The sequence below is a fragment of the Mustela lutreola genome, chromosome 1 (assembly GCF_030435805.1).
Source record: "Mustela lutreola isolate mMusLut2 chromosome 1, mMusLut2.pri, whole genome shotgun sequence".
NCBI lineage: Eukaryota > Metazoa > Chordata > Mammalia > Carnivora > Mustelidae > Mustela > Mustela lutreola.
In genome coordinates, this window is record NC_081290.1 from 23,267,372 (window position 1) to 23,282,738 (window position 15,367).

Here is a 15,367-nt window from a genome sequence, read left to right on the forward strand (position 1 = left end):
ATAAGTGATAATTACTTGTCAAGGAAATTCATTCTATGGCAACAATATTTTGAAAATGGGTGCTCGGAGAGGTTTTTATCAGGTGATTTTGTTGTTGAAAATGATGAAAGTATCACCTAGAGGAGTCATCCTTGAATTCTCTCTTTTTCACATTTCCCTCAACTAATGTTAGCAAATCTTCCAAATACATCAAGAACACAATCACTTCTCCCTGTCTACAGTGCTACCATGCTAGTCCCAACCAAAATCATCTCATCCCAGATTAACACTACAGCTTCCCAGGTGAGTCCTGGCAAAGACTCTTTGCCCAACTCCTGCCCCACACCATTGCCGTCAGCAGCCAGTCACCTTATTAACAACTAAGTCAAATCACACCACTCATTTGCCCCAAGCCATCTAATGATTTCCTGTATGTCTCAGCATAAAGCCAAATTCCTTACAGTGGCCTATGAGTCATTACGTGATTTCCTCACTACCTCACTGACATCACTTCCTACTACCCTTGTCTTAACTTATTCCACTCAAACCCCAATGGGGCCCCAAAGGCCAGGCACGTTGTCTCAGGGCTTTCCATTGGCTATTCCCTTTGCCGGAAATATGTCCCCAGATATCTTCCCTCACTGCCTTCAAGTCTTAAAGAACACTTTTCCACAGGGTCTGCCCCGGCCTCCCTACCTAAAATAGTAACGACTCCCACCACTCCCCATCCCCCTTCCTTGCTTTGTTTTTCTCTTTAATGCTTCTCACCATCTAACATATTTTAACTCTACTTGTTTATCAGCTTACTGCCTATCTCCCTCTCCCACTGAATGAGAGCAGGAATTTTTGGTCTGTTGTGTGGTTACTGTTCTAGTCTAGTATGATGCCTAGCATTAATACTTGAATATGTGAATGCTGAAAGAACAAGTAGTCAGGGAAAACCCGCATATCCGCACACTTTAAAAAGCTTGGAAACAGGGGCGCCTGGGTGGCTCAGTTGGTTGAGCAACTGCCTTCGGCTCAGGTCATGGTCCTGGAGTCCCGGGATCGAGTCCCGCATCGGGCTCCCAGCTCCATGGGGAGTCTGCTTCTCCCTCTGACCTTCTCGCCTCTCATGTTCTCTCTCACTGTCTCTCTTCCAAATAAATAAATAAAATCTTTAAAAAAAAAAAAAAGTGTTTTAAAAAAAGCTCGGAAACAGAATTTTTCTAAATCTTCCAAATGAATTTTAATGAGTTTTGAATTCTTTGCTAGAAATATAAAAATGCAATACCTTAATAATAATCAGCAAAAATAACTGACTAACATGGGAAAATAAAACTTATCACTGAATTGAAACAAAAATTTTGGCATAGCTGATAGATACGACTGAAAAACATGTATTATGATTTACCAGGTGGAAGCAACAATGTCTTTCTTCTACTTGGTTCAACGTCTCTTTATGAATTATCTTAAATATGAAATTATCTTAAAATATGAAAATAAAATGAACTTATAACCATACCATCAATGTCTGTATCACACAGTGTTAAACCAAGAGAAAACAAAGAAAAAATAATGACATATTCAATGAGTATGTTTTCATGGAACAAAGGGAATTTTTTGTACTACTAATCAATAAAGTAAAATTTTAAACATGTTATCCTTATCTCACCCTTTAAAAATGTCAGTTTTGTAAATGTTTAATGGTACTCAAAATATTCTTATGTTCAACATTTATAAATAAGCGAACAACCATGGAGGGGAGCGGCGAAGTCTTCATTTACAGCGTGGAACCCACTATGCTAAAGACTTGGGAAGAGGAAGAGGCACATCTTGTCCCAGTTGACAGAAACATAAAAAACACCCAGTAATTACCACAGTGTGGTAAGTACTATGATGCCACCCTCTGCAGCTCTGTCTCTCATGACTCCTTAAATGACTCAAACTTTACAAAGTTTATGCTCCAGCAACAGCTAACTTCTGGTAATTTCTCATGCACAATTCTGATTCTGGACACCTTCATTTCAATCTAGGGTTGCCAGGTAAAATACAGGATGCCATTTTCTGGGTAGCTAGGAACAAAAATAATTATCAACATGGATTTCCCTAAGAAAATAGTAAAGGCAGAAAGCAACAAAAGAGCAAGAAAGAGAAAAAAAGACACTCCTCAAAAAAATTTTCTTTCTCTCAACCCTTTATCCTCCTTTTAGTGGCAAGTGAGAGCTAAGTTTAAAGTTTTGAGATTTCTAGAGGACCTCCCACAGCCTACCAACAACTGAAATGAGCTTATCCTTTCTCCTATAGAAGTTCCCTTCTTTTGCAGGGCTCTAGGATCTGGGCATCGACCAGAGATGCCAATACCTGTGCTGCTTAGATTCAGGAGCCCAGCTCAAATCTCACGATATTTATAAGTCTCATTAGTCAACTGGGATGGTGTTTGATATTCACCATTAACCCAAACTATTAGTGAAAATACCTCATTCTAAAGGAAGCATTCGCTTTATGAACAGTCAGTTCTTGTTATGTACAGTGGGCATGCTCTGTTAGATTGCCATGGATACTGAATCAGCGACCGTGGAACCACTGCTCCTAGAAGTATAGGATTAGGTTCCTGGGAACCTCTGGCCACATTTTGATCAAGCAATCAATATATCCACATAACGTCATTTCATGTGGGCTCCTATTGAAAGACATCTTTTAAAATACATATTGTTTATCTGTTAAGACTGGACTCCTGGCCAACAGCTCTATAACTCGTGCCTGAATGAACCTTATCTAACACACATATTTCTCTGTAAAGTCCACCACAGCCTCCTTGCACTTAGAGAACACTAAACAGCAGGCCAGCACTAGGCTGGGGAGGTGGGGGCGTATTTTAAAAAAGAGCACAATCACCACCAACAAAAAAACCTCCACAAAAATGCAAAACTACATGGTACTGAATTGACCATGAAAAGGATACTTATTTATAGTATGAGAGCTAAAACAGGAAGGCAGAACATTGCCTTGTTCGACCTCAGAGGGGAACATGCACACCAGGTAACTAAAATTTTTCGCTGATCTGTGCATGTCCGCAAATGACCACTAAAATGCCCCAAATATTGATTTTAGGGTTACAAATAAGTTTCAGTTAGCAGGCAAATTGGCAAACACAGAATCCATGAATAATGAGTATTGACTGCATTGTATGTATGGTACCAGGTCCAAAATCTGGTTTCTCTCTCTTAAATATCTTCCCACTTAGACAAAAGAAGCCAGTGGAACTCCAGTAAATCTGTGACTCCCAGCTCAAGTACGCTAGCTCCGTGGAAGCCCACTTACTGTTCAGGTAGCAAGCTACAACGTGCCCTATGTTGAACACTCAGGTTTGGAACCCTAGTCCCACCCCTATTCATTTCCTTTCTCGTTTCTTCAGAGGGAACTTCGCGGAAGACTTCAACTGCTAATAGTTTGTGAACCAAGAATAATTATATCTGGGTCTCTTTTTCAGATATGACAACAAAATCCGCACTAATGAGGCAATATAGGCCTGGTATCACACCCTGGGGACTGATGGGGAAGAGGGAGAGGGAAGAAGAATAGGACCCTTCAGTGGGCTCAGAGTAGGTGTATCCAGGTAAATTCCTCAGAACAAGTTGATGAATCGACTTTTTCCTTTTGTCATAGCCATAAATAGGATGTTCCACAGCCCCTGCTGTCTGTGGAGGTCCCCCCTAAAAAACAAGTGCTGAGAGTCAGATGCTTGTAGTTCCAGCTGTCAGTCCAGCAGTGAGGAGTCCAGCAGGGGGGCAGGACAATATCTCCAGGATTCATTTACTTCCGCAAGGCATGATGGCTATGACTGCCACTTGAGAACAGATGGTAACAGAGAAACTACAGCTGAATTACTCAGAAAGTTTCTGCCTAGGAGCAGTAGCTATGCTGCTGGTTTGGGCCAGGTGGAATTGGGTTTCTCCTTGGGAAGCGTCCACTCTGCGCACAGGCACAACCCAGTCACTCTGAGCGGCGTGTTCTCCATCCTTTCTCAACAACAATTGGCAAGAGAAGCTATGACTCCAGTTTGGGTGGCTCAGAGTGGACAGCAGGACCCATCCTGGGATATGGTTCTCCTTTTCCTTCTACAAGGCCTCCAACCTGACAGCACAGTGTGGCAGGAATGTCTGGACTTCGGGTCAAGAACCCCAAATTCCAGTTTGGACTGGATATGAAATTATATGGTAAGGCTGGGGGGGAAGTAATATAAATTAGCTCCTTCCCTTGCTTCTCCTCATGCATGCACAAGCAAGAGGAGAACAGAAACTCTGCTCCTTCACCTCCTGCCTTCGTCTGCCTCTAATGTTCCAACAGAACTTCCGGGAATGTGCAGGTGCAAAAGACCTGCCCAACACTGTGTGGCTGGAGCTACAGGAGAGGGAAATCGAAAGCCATGAGCACATGGCCACATCTGCATAGATGTTTTATCTGCAGAGTCAGGCTGAAGGGTTCAAATCTAGCCCCTCCCACATCTTACCATTTTCTACTATTCCTCTGCGCAGGAAAGACCTCTTAGCCAAACTGCAAGTTTTGATAATCTGAAAGGTTGCCGCTGGTATAAATTTTCATTTCTCATCTTCCTGTCACTATTAAATTTCAGAGGCAAGTGGTCTATGCCTTTTATCTCCATCATCTCAGCACTTTTCTCTCCTTGGCCCCTGAATCATCCCTAATCTGGCCAAAGTAATTGCACTTCTGAAAACCAACAATGACCTGTGACTCCCAAATAAAAGCCTTTGCTTAATATATTTCTTGACACTCAACACTCTCTCAGCTGCAGCCCCATATTGTGTGATGTTAACTGGACACCACCATTTAAAACTTTCTGCTTCTCTGGTTTCCTTTATAACTGTATGTTCCTCATTGCTTCTAACTCTACATATTTTTCTCCTTCTCTTTGATAAATGTTCAAAGCAAAGCAAATATCTATTTCTTACCAGCTGTAATGACAGCACGCTTTTCTAAGACTAACACCAGGCATTTCCTTACTCATTCTCTGTTATTCTCTAGGCCTGGTTAGTTTTTTAAAAAATCTTGTTTCTTTCCTTGAATGTCTCTTTAATCTGCTCTCTCTGTCCCCATCCTAATTCAGGCTCTCATCTAGTCATGCCTGACTTGCTACAACATCGTGCTATTTAGTTAGTCAGCCTCTGCTATGTGCTAAACAGTACTGCCAGATTACTCTGGGAAACTCTTCTCGCATTAAGTTATTCTCTTCCTACAAAACATGCATTAACTCCCTGTTATTCACAAAATAAATTTCTAAACTGAATCTGTCATTCAAGACTTCCCCACTAAACCTGGCCCTACTTAACCCATCTAACCCCTTCCTATTACCTACACCGACCACCGGCTATCACAAATTGGCTACTCTGGGCAAATCAGCGTCCTTGTATCCCACAAGTATCCATGATAACTCTCAAATCTAAGCTTCCTTACTTTCAATGACCAGCATAGAAAAAAAAATGTGATCTTTCCTGAGCCTTCCAGTTAACATTCCCACTAACACTGTGATTCACGATCACCACTCCCAACAGAGCAACAGCATATCCATAAGCCCCACAGAGAGCTTCACTCTTCATGGCTAATTGGATTGCACCAGGAACCACCATTCCACTCAAACCAGAAACCATATGAGAGACGGAGAGTCACAAGCCGAGAAATGAAGGGTCCTCTATGTTTGTAAAGATGGTATCATGGGGGCACCTGGGTGGCTCAGTGGGTTAAGCTGCTGCCTTCGGCTCAGGTCATGATCTCAGGGTCCTGGGATCGAGTCCTGCATCGGCCTCTCTGCTCAGCAGGGAGCCTGCTTCTCTCTCTCTCTTTCTCTCTCTCTCTCTCTCTGCCTGCCTCTCTACTTGTGATCTCTGTCTGTCAAATAAATAAAATCTTTAAAAAAAAAAAAAAAAAGACTGTATCATGTTATTCCATTATGGAGGGGGGAGGAGGAAGAACAGGGGAAAGGGAGGGTTTTTTGTTCTGCTGCTCAGTGAAAGTACAAACAGAACCTGATTATGAGACTGGACACATTCAGTTCTTGGCAGTAAAGTAGCTCACCAGATGTATATTTCTGTTGGTTGTCCTAATTACAGATGAGTAAAATAATCTATTGCTTTCTTTTCAACTCCCCAAAGGTAAATGTTTATAAGCACATCTTAGGAAATAAACTGCAACCTCCAAATAGCTATTAATTTCCTATATTTTTAGAAAATCTAGGGTTCAGGCATGAAAAGATGAGCCTGGTAGGGGGTCATGAACCTGTACATCTGTTCGCCAACTCTGGAAGTTACAGCTTTGAGACAGATGGCCGAGGCGTCTTTCCTTTCGAGAGTACAGGCTTATCCGGTTTCACTGCCCTTTGCTTTACTGAGCTGCACAGAGATGGCAGTTTTTACCAACTGAAGGTTTGTGGCAACCCTGTGTCGAGCAAGACGATCGGTGCCACTTATCCAACATTTCGTGTCAGTCACATTTTGGTCATTCTCGCAATTCAGACTTCTTCATTATCATTATATTTGTTATGGTGATCTGTGATCTTAATACTGTAAATTGTTTTAGGGAGTCATGAACTGTGCCCATAGAAGATGGTGAACATAATAGATAAATGTTGTGTGTGTTCTGACTGCTCCAACTGGTTGTTCCCCCAACTCATTCCTTCTCCGGGGACCTCCCTACTCCGAGACACAATATTGAAATGAGGCCATTTAATAAGCCTACACTGGCCTCTAAGTGTTCAAGTTAAAGGAAGAGTCACAAGTCTCAATTTAAAGCAAACGCCACAAATGATTAAGGTTAGGAGGAGGGCATGTCAAAAGTCAACAGGCTGAAACATAAGGCCTCTGGCACTAAAAAGTTGGCCAAGATGTGAATGCAAAGGAAAGTTCTTGAAGGAAATTAAAAGTGCTACTCCACTGAACATGCAAATGGTAAGAAAGCAAGACAGCCTTCTTGCTGACATGGAGAAAGTTTTAGTGGTCAGGACAGAAGATCAAACCAGCCACAACATTCCCTTAAACCAAAGCCTAATCCAGACCAAGGCCCTGACTCCTGTAGTCTGTGAAGGCCAAGAGAGGTGAGGAAGGGGCAGGGCAGAAGAAAAAGTGTGAAGCCATCAGAGGCTGGTGCATGAGGTCTGAGGAAAGAAGCCATCTCCAGAACACAAGATGCAGGGTGAGGCAGCACGTGCTGATGGAGAAGCTGCAGCAAGTTCCCCAGAACATCCAGCCAAGAGAGAATTCATAGAGGTGGTCACACCAAACAGCAGATTTTCATGGAGACAAAACAGCCTTCTGTTGGAAGGAGATGCCAATTAGGACTCTCCTAGCTGGAGAGGAGAAGTCAGTGTCTGGCTTCAAAGCTACAAAGGACAGGCTGACTCTTGTGAGAGGCTAATGCAGCTGGTGACTTCAGGTTGAAGCCAATGCACATTTACCATTCCGAAAACCCTAAGGCCCTTAAGAATTATGCTAAATCTACTGTCTGTGCTCTAGAAATCATACAACAATGCCTAGATAACAGCACATCTGTTTACAACATGGTTTACTATTTTAACCCCACTGTTAAGACTACTACTCGGGGTGGGGGGGCGGGGAGAAGACTTTTAATATGACTGCCCATTGACAATGTACCCAGTACTCTGATGGAGATGGACAATGAAATTAATACTGTTTTTGTACCTGCTAACACAATATCCACCCGTCCATTCTGCAGTCATTTCTATTTTCAAGTCTTATCATTTAAGAAATACGCTTCATTTAAAAGAAGACAGATACATTTCATAAAGCTACAGTGGTCATAGACAGTGATTCCTCTATGCATCTGGGCAAGTAAATGAAAAACCTTCTGGAAAGGATTCACCATTCTGAATGCTATTAAAAAATTCTGTGATTGGGGCACCTGGGTGGCTCAGTAGGTTAAGCCTCTCTGTCTTTGGCTCAGGTCATGATCTCAGGGTCCTGGATTGAGCCCCACATCGGCTCTCTGCTCAGCAGGGAGCATGCTTCCCCCTGTCTCTCTGCCTGCCTCTCTGGCTACTTGTGATCTTTCTCTGTGTTAAATAAATAAATAAAATGTTAAAAAAAAAAAAAAGAAGAAGAAGAAGAAAAACATCTGTGATTCACAGGTCAAAATATCAACATGAACAGAAGTTTGGAAGAAGTTGATTCCAACTCTCACAGAGGAATTTGAGGGATTCAAGACTTCTGTGGAGGAAGTAACTGCAGATGCAGCGGAAATTAGAATTAGAAGTGGAGCCTGAAGATGTAAGTGAATTCTAGTCATCTCATGATCAAAAATCTTTTTTAAACTACGTGATTTGTTGGACATCTTGGTGGCTCAGTTGGTTAAGCATCTGTCTTTGGCTCAGGTCATGATCCCAGGGTCTGGGACTGAGTCCCACATTGGGCTCCCTGATTGGGAGTCTTCCCCGTTCCTATTTCTCCCTCTATCCCTCCCTCCAACCTTTGCGAGCTCTCTCTCTCTCTCAAATAAAATCTTTTAAAAAAGGATGTGATTTGTCTTATGTGCTGGTTTAGAAGATCAATTGTTGAAATACTGATGGTCTTTTCCTAGAAACTGGTTGACAAATGATCATTAGGTTTTCAGGCTAGCTCTCACATCTAATTATCCACATTTGTGAAGGATCCAAAGTTTTTCTGTGTTCCCAAATCCCCTTGATCTAACAGAATGCTGGGAAGGGATGGTTCCAGTTTCTTCTGTGTCTTTCCAGGGATTCTTTGTATATACAACCATGTATGTACGTGTTCTCACCCTTACTCCTCTCCTTTTTCTTAACATAAAAATTGGATGTACAACACACTGTCCCTCACATTTGTTTTCCCTTAACAAGGCATGTTAGTGATCACTGCATATCAGTGCAGTACATCAGACATGTTTTTTTTAATAGCTATGTGGAGATAACATGCGTTACTTTTATTTAAAAATTAAAATAGTTTATAAATTTATTCATAATTGAATAGTCTAAGGTAAATTTTAAATTTCCTTTTTTCATTATAAAAGCAGTTAGTAACAGCAATCACCACAAAAGGCAAATCAAGAAGTGAAAAAAATTATCCACAGTGTCACTAAAACTATGTTGGGATAGTTCTTTCAAGAGAGTATTCTTAAAAAGTCTGGTGCATGGAGTGTTTACACCACAATCACCAAACATGCTGTCAAATAGGCAGAGTCTAGGGCACCATCACACACTTACTAAATCAGAAATTCTCAGTTGGTCAAGTGTCTGCGTTCCGCTCAGGTCATGATCTCTAGGTCTTGGGACTGAGTTGGGCTCCCTGCTCAGTGGGGAATCTGTTTCTCTCTCTGCCCATCACCCCCCTTGCTCATGGTCTCTCTCTTTCTCAAATAAATAAAAAAATCTTAAAAAAAAAAAAAAAAGAAATTCCAAATATGCAGTCTTAGCCTTACAAGAGTTATAGTTGAAGTTGGATAACCATTACTTGAAGGCCCTTTTCTCTGCCTTAAAAAAAGTTTTACAAAGAAGACAAACAAATAAAAAACCAAATTCTTCGGAACAGAGAACAAATGGCCATCCCAAGAAAGGAGGTGGGTGGGGGGATAGGTGAAGAAGATTACGAGTACATATATCATGAATCAGCACTGATAACGTACAGCATTGCTGAATTAGTGTACTGTACACCTGAAACTAACATAACACTGAATGTTAACTATACTGGAATTAAATTCTTTTAAAATTTAAAAATTAAGAAAATTTGTAATTATATTTTACATGCATTATTGTATTCTCATTTTTTTTTAAGGGTTTTTGAGAGAGAGGGAGAGAAAGTGTGACAGAGTGCACACACATGGGGGAAGGGGCAGAGGGCGATACAGAAAATCTTTTAGCAGACTCTGTGCAGAGTGCAGATCCCCACATGGAACTCAGTCTCATGACCCTGAGATCATGATCTGAGCTGAAACCAAGAGTCAGACATCTAACCAACTGAGCCACCCAGGCACCCCCCTCCACTTTTTCAATCTGTAAAGCTAACGTTTTATAATAAGCATCTTTCCATGTTACTAAATTGTCTTCACTACCGTCATTTTAATGGCCTGCATAAACACTCCCCTGAATGAGCACTTCTTAATTTACTTATCTTTTCCTCTTTTGTTAGACATTTAGGATCATTCAAATTTCACCTTCACAATTCTTCTGTCCTCGGAAACAAGTAAGGAGTTAAGAGCTATGGCTGATACTTAGAGATAAATTTCACTAAGTGCCCATCTAATACAACTTTACTTTCATTTAAGCCATGTTTATCAAAGCCAACCATGTCCAAGTCTTACTAGGGACAACTAAGATGAGGAATTCAAGACTCTAGACCTGTTGAGTTTAAAATCTAGTATAGACAGTTTACAATCTAGAAATAATCCGCCAAAGTTCTATTTAATTTGATGGTCTTCGTAGGAGGTTGAGTTTTAACACCTCGAAAACCGCTACTCTTATTATTTCTATCTTATAGATGAAGAAACTGAAATCTAGAGGAATCAAGAAGCTTGCCCAGCATCACAAAGTGGAAGAATAGAGATTTGTACCTGAACAATGTGATTCTAAGGCAGGGTGATTCTAAGGCAGAGATCAGCAAAGTTTTCCTGCAAAGGGCCAGACGGTAGATATTTTAGGCTATGGGATCAAATGGTCACTGATGCAAGGACTTGACTCTGCTATTGCAAAGTTAAAGTATCCGACAATAGTCTAATGAATGGGCATGGCCATCCTCCAATAAAATATACCTGCAAAAAGACGCCCTTGCTCTAAGGCATATATATATATATTATATATATATATATATATAATATATATATATATATATTCTTTACTTTGTGCTATTAAGCTGTTTCATCCGGCCAGTCTGATATATTGAGACTTCTAGGTAGATATAAGGTTGCAAAAGGAATAAAAGGAGCCTGCCCTCAAGAAGTTTGAGGATGAGAAAAAGACAATGTGACTTTGAGTAAGGCATTTAACCTCTGTTAATGACTCAATTTTTTTTTAAAAGATTTTATTTGACAGACAGAGATCACAAGTAGGCAGAGAGGCAGGCAGAGAGAGAAAGGAGGAAGCAGGCTCCCTGCTGAGCAGAGAGCCTGATGTGGGGCTCGATCCCAGGACCCTGGAATCATGACCTGAGCCGAAGGTAGAGGCTTTAACCCACTGAGCCACCCAGGCACCCCAATGACTCAATTTTAAAGCTACAAATATTGTTAAATAATATTTTTCCTTATACAATATGGATGTTGTGAAAAATAATGAGACAGCTTATATATTATCATTTACTCAGCTGGATGTAATTTCTTTTCTTTTTTTTTTTTTAAAGATTTTATTTATTTATTTGACAGAGAGATCACAAGTGGATCAGAGAGGCAGGCAGAGAGAGAAGGGGAAGCAGGCTCTCTGCTGAGTAGAAAGCCCAATTAGGGGCTGGATCCCAAGACCCTGAGATCATGACCTGAGCCAAAGGCAGACGCTTAACCCACTGAGCCACCCAGGCACCTCTGAATGTCATTTCTTTTTAATGTTAAATTGGTGCTTGGTCTTTATTGGTCCCAAAGGAGATGAGTAAATAAATCAATCTTTTCTTTGCTCACATAGGAAAACCTTTATGTTAATAACTAGAAATTTTTATCGATTTGATTGCCACATACTTTTATTTTTATGAAGCACTATTAAAATTTAGGTGGCTCAGTCGGTTGGGGGTCTGCCTTCAGCTCAGGTCATGGTCTTGCGGGTCCTGGGATCGAGCCCCTCGTCAGGCTCCCTTCTCAGTGGGGAGTCTGCTTCTCCCTCTCCCTCTGCCCTTCCTGCCCCGACTTGTGCTCTCTCTCTCAAATAAATAAATAAAAATAAAATAAAGTTTATATTACATTGTATTTTCCCTCGGGACCAAAGAACTTTTACATTTTCATTTTTTTAACATGATGGGAAATAAAAAAATCCATATAATTCAGAAACATTGTACTATGTCCTCAGCAAGTTACACGTCCAGTATCTTCCTGTTATTTAGATTTTCTGAGTTATAAAAGTTCTTTGAGTGTATCTCATGAGCAGTTTGACACTCATGGAGGTTCTGAGAAAAAACAGGCAGGAAGAGGCAGACATTTACTTTTAGGGAGTAAAGAAGATACTTTTTAAATTGCTCAAACAACTGCACACTCAAAAATAAAAAGGAATGAACTCCTGCTAGATGGAACAACAGAGACAAATCTCAAAAGCATTATGCTGAGGGAAGGAAGTACAAAAGGCTAGGACTGTGTGCTTCCATTTCTATGACGTTTGGGAAAGGGCAAAACTACGGGGCCGTACCTTTGATCGGAGGTTGCCAGGGGTTGGGACCAGGAGGAAGGGATGTGAGGGAACTCTTTGAGCCCTCACACGGAATGATGGAAATGTCCTATACTTCGACTGTGGTATGGTTAACATGACTATACACAGGCCCAAACTGTACCCAAAAGGGTAAGGTTTACTGTATGTAAATTAGACCTCAATAAGCTTATCCAAAACTGCTAATGGCAGTTTCTAGTCATTCTTCACAGACTCCTGAGAGGCTCTTGTTTCACTGTGTGAAGGAAGTTTCGGTAAATTAGATCACTCTGTGCTACGATCTGTCTCACTCATATCTTTGCCTCAAACTGCGTGGGAAAATAGAAATTGCTGACCGCTGACATTTTAACTTAGGTTATGTATTACTGCATTCAGAACTGTTTCTAGAGCCAGTATTTCAAGAACATTCACTGGGAGTCTACCAACTGCTGGGCAGTGACAGAGCAGCAAACATGACCCAGATCCCTGCTCTCTTGGAGCTCACATTCCAAAGGATGGCCAATAGCTCACATTTATTGAGTGCTTACAATATGCCAGATGCTACGTGGACCGACATTTATTTCATTCAGCTACTAAGTGGGCAAACACTATTATTATCATTCTCATTTTCGGGTGAGGAAACTTGAAACCCTGAGAGTTAAGCATACATAGGTCCAAGGACACAGGGCTAGTAAGCAGCAGGAGCTCAGGCCAACTGCTCCCTAGTCCACACTCTTAGCCACTCTCTCTGTGCACTGAAGGGTACCGGTCAGCACAAAGGCTATACTTACATAGTCCCAGAATATCATTACTAGAGGCTTAGGAAACGCCTTTAACATGAAAGAAATCTATCCTATTTACACAGAAACAATGTTACCTCAGCGATATAGGGTTAAGCAACATTAAGAGATCATTTTTCTCAGAAGGAAATGTGAATTAAAATACATAAATGTCTTATACCTTATAGTCAAAGAAATAAAGGAAAATGAGATTTAACATTTTGCTTATGAAATTAGTGAGCAAAGAATTCAGACTGCAAAGATTAATGTGTTATAAATGGAAATGGAAATTACTATAGTTTGAAAGGCAGTTTACATTCTGAGTCATAAAATACTTCTTTTAACTTACTTCTTTTGACCTAGTTTTTCCATTTATAGGACTTTATCTTGGAGCACCTGGGTGGCTCAGTTGGTTAGGCACTGCCCTTAGCTCAGGCCATGGTCAGGGCTCTGGGATTGAGCCCCAGGCTGTCAAGCTCCCTGCTCAGCAGGGAGTCTTCTTTTCTCCCCCTTCATCCCCCAAACACACGCGCTCTCTCTCTCTCACATAAATATATAAAATCTTTTTTTTTAAGGTAGTCTAATTTTCTTTTTTATTTAAGTTTTTATTTATTTATTTGACGGAGAGAGAGCATGTGCACAAGTAGGCAGAGCGGCAGGCAGAGGGAGAAAGAGAAGCAGGCTCCCGAAGAGCAGAGAGCCAATGCGGGGCTGGATCCCAGGACCCTGGGATCATGACCTGAGCTGAAGGCAGATGCTTAGCCGACTGAGCCACCCAGGTGACCCAATAAATAAAATCTTATATATATGTCTTTATCTTTAGGAAATAATCTAACAGATGGAAAAGAGTTATGCATGTAAAAATCTTTGTTGTAGCAAGTGATACAGATTTATAAAAATATTTATTATATAATTTAGTATATAAACAATTTAAAAATCCAAGCTTAAAAATTAAAATTAAAATAAAACCTACACAGCTCTGATTGAAATCTGTCCTTTTCAGCAAAGTAGGCATTTGTAGTCTCACCTGCTCTGGTTTGGCTGTAGGTAACATCAGGTAAAAGAATGATAAGCAGAAGTGTGCCAAACCAAAAAATAGGCATCAAGATTTTAAAAAGGAAGAGAGTTCGTTTGCCAGAAGTACGAAGAGTCTGGTGGACATGTGTGACAGTATCAGGCCCCAAATTACATCAATCTGTGGGACTTTGTTTTTTCTCATCTCCAAATGCCAGAAGAGAATAGAGTTTTTTTCTTTCCACAGTTCCTCCTAATTTTACACATTGCCAAAAACACGTAAATTTATGCAAAAGCAAAGTGCTATTTTAGTCCTTCCTGATGGAATCACTTTTATTATCTTCCTATAAAAACAAACATCTCATGCTGAGCTACCCCTACAAATCCAAAGGCTGAGAACTAATTATTACAATTACCAGGGATAATGAACATTTTTCAGCTAATTATTTTCCTTAGAGACACTAATGGTTTTGGGGTTTTTTTTTTAAACTATAGATCTTACCTAGGATGAAGAGTACCTCTGTGGTTTTCTTACCCTATCCAGACTCAATAAAGCTTTTGTCTGGGGTCCTGTGTGTCTCCCTCCTACTGTAGGGCACATCTTCAGGATAAAAGGTAATGAGGATATATTTACCCATATTCTGGTCTACCTTACAAACTGCAGGAGGGTCAAGTGCAGGAGCTCCCGGGGCAGAGAGTACTGAGAGTGAAAGCAGGACAGGTAGGCAAAGGTGAACATGCTGAAACCATCCTGCATGTATCATTTTATTTTCACAAATCAATTTATGCCTGCTTGGGAAAGGCAGGCATAACTGTCCTCATTTTACTGGTGAAGAAATTGAGGTTTCTGAGGTTTAAGCAGCTTGCCCAAAGTCACTTAGCTGCCAAGGGGCAAAAGGAGTATTCAAACCTGGATTCAGTGCAGTCACTTCAACCGGGTGTCCTTAATTACCTGTCATGCAGCACCTGTCTTCTGCTGAAGAAGGATATGTCATGTGCACAATCTGCTCATATTAACATGAACTTTATAAGTAGCTTGCTTTAAAAATTAGGTAGCAAAATAGTATGAAATCTGACCCTATTTGAAATCTGGGATGGTTAAAATATCAAAATACGGGAGTGACTTTGCTGTGAATTCTCTGGTATGGCTGCTTTTGCTAGGTTTTTTATAATAAACAGGCATCAATTTTTAGAGAAACCCTAATTCCAATTAAAGTTATTTTTAAGATTTTAATATTTTTTTTTTAAATCAAGGATAAGA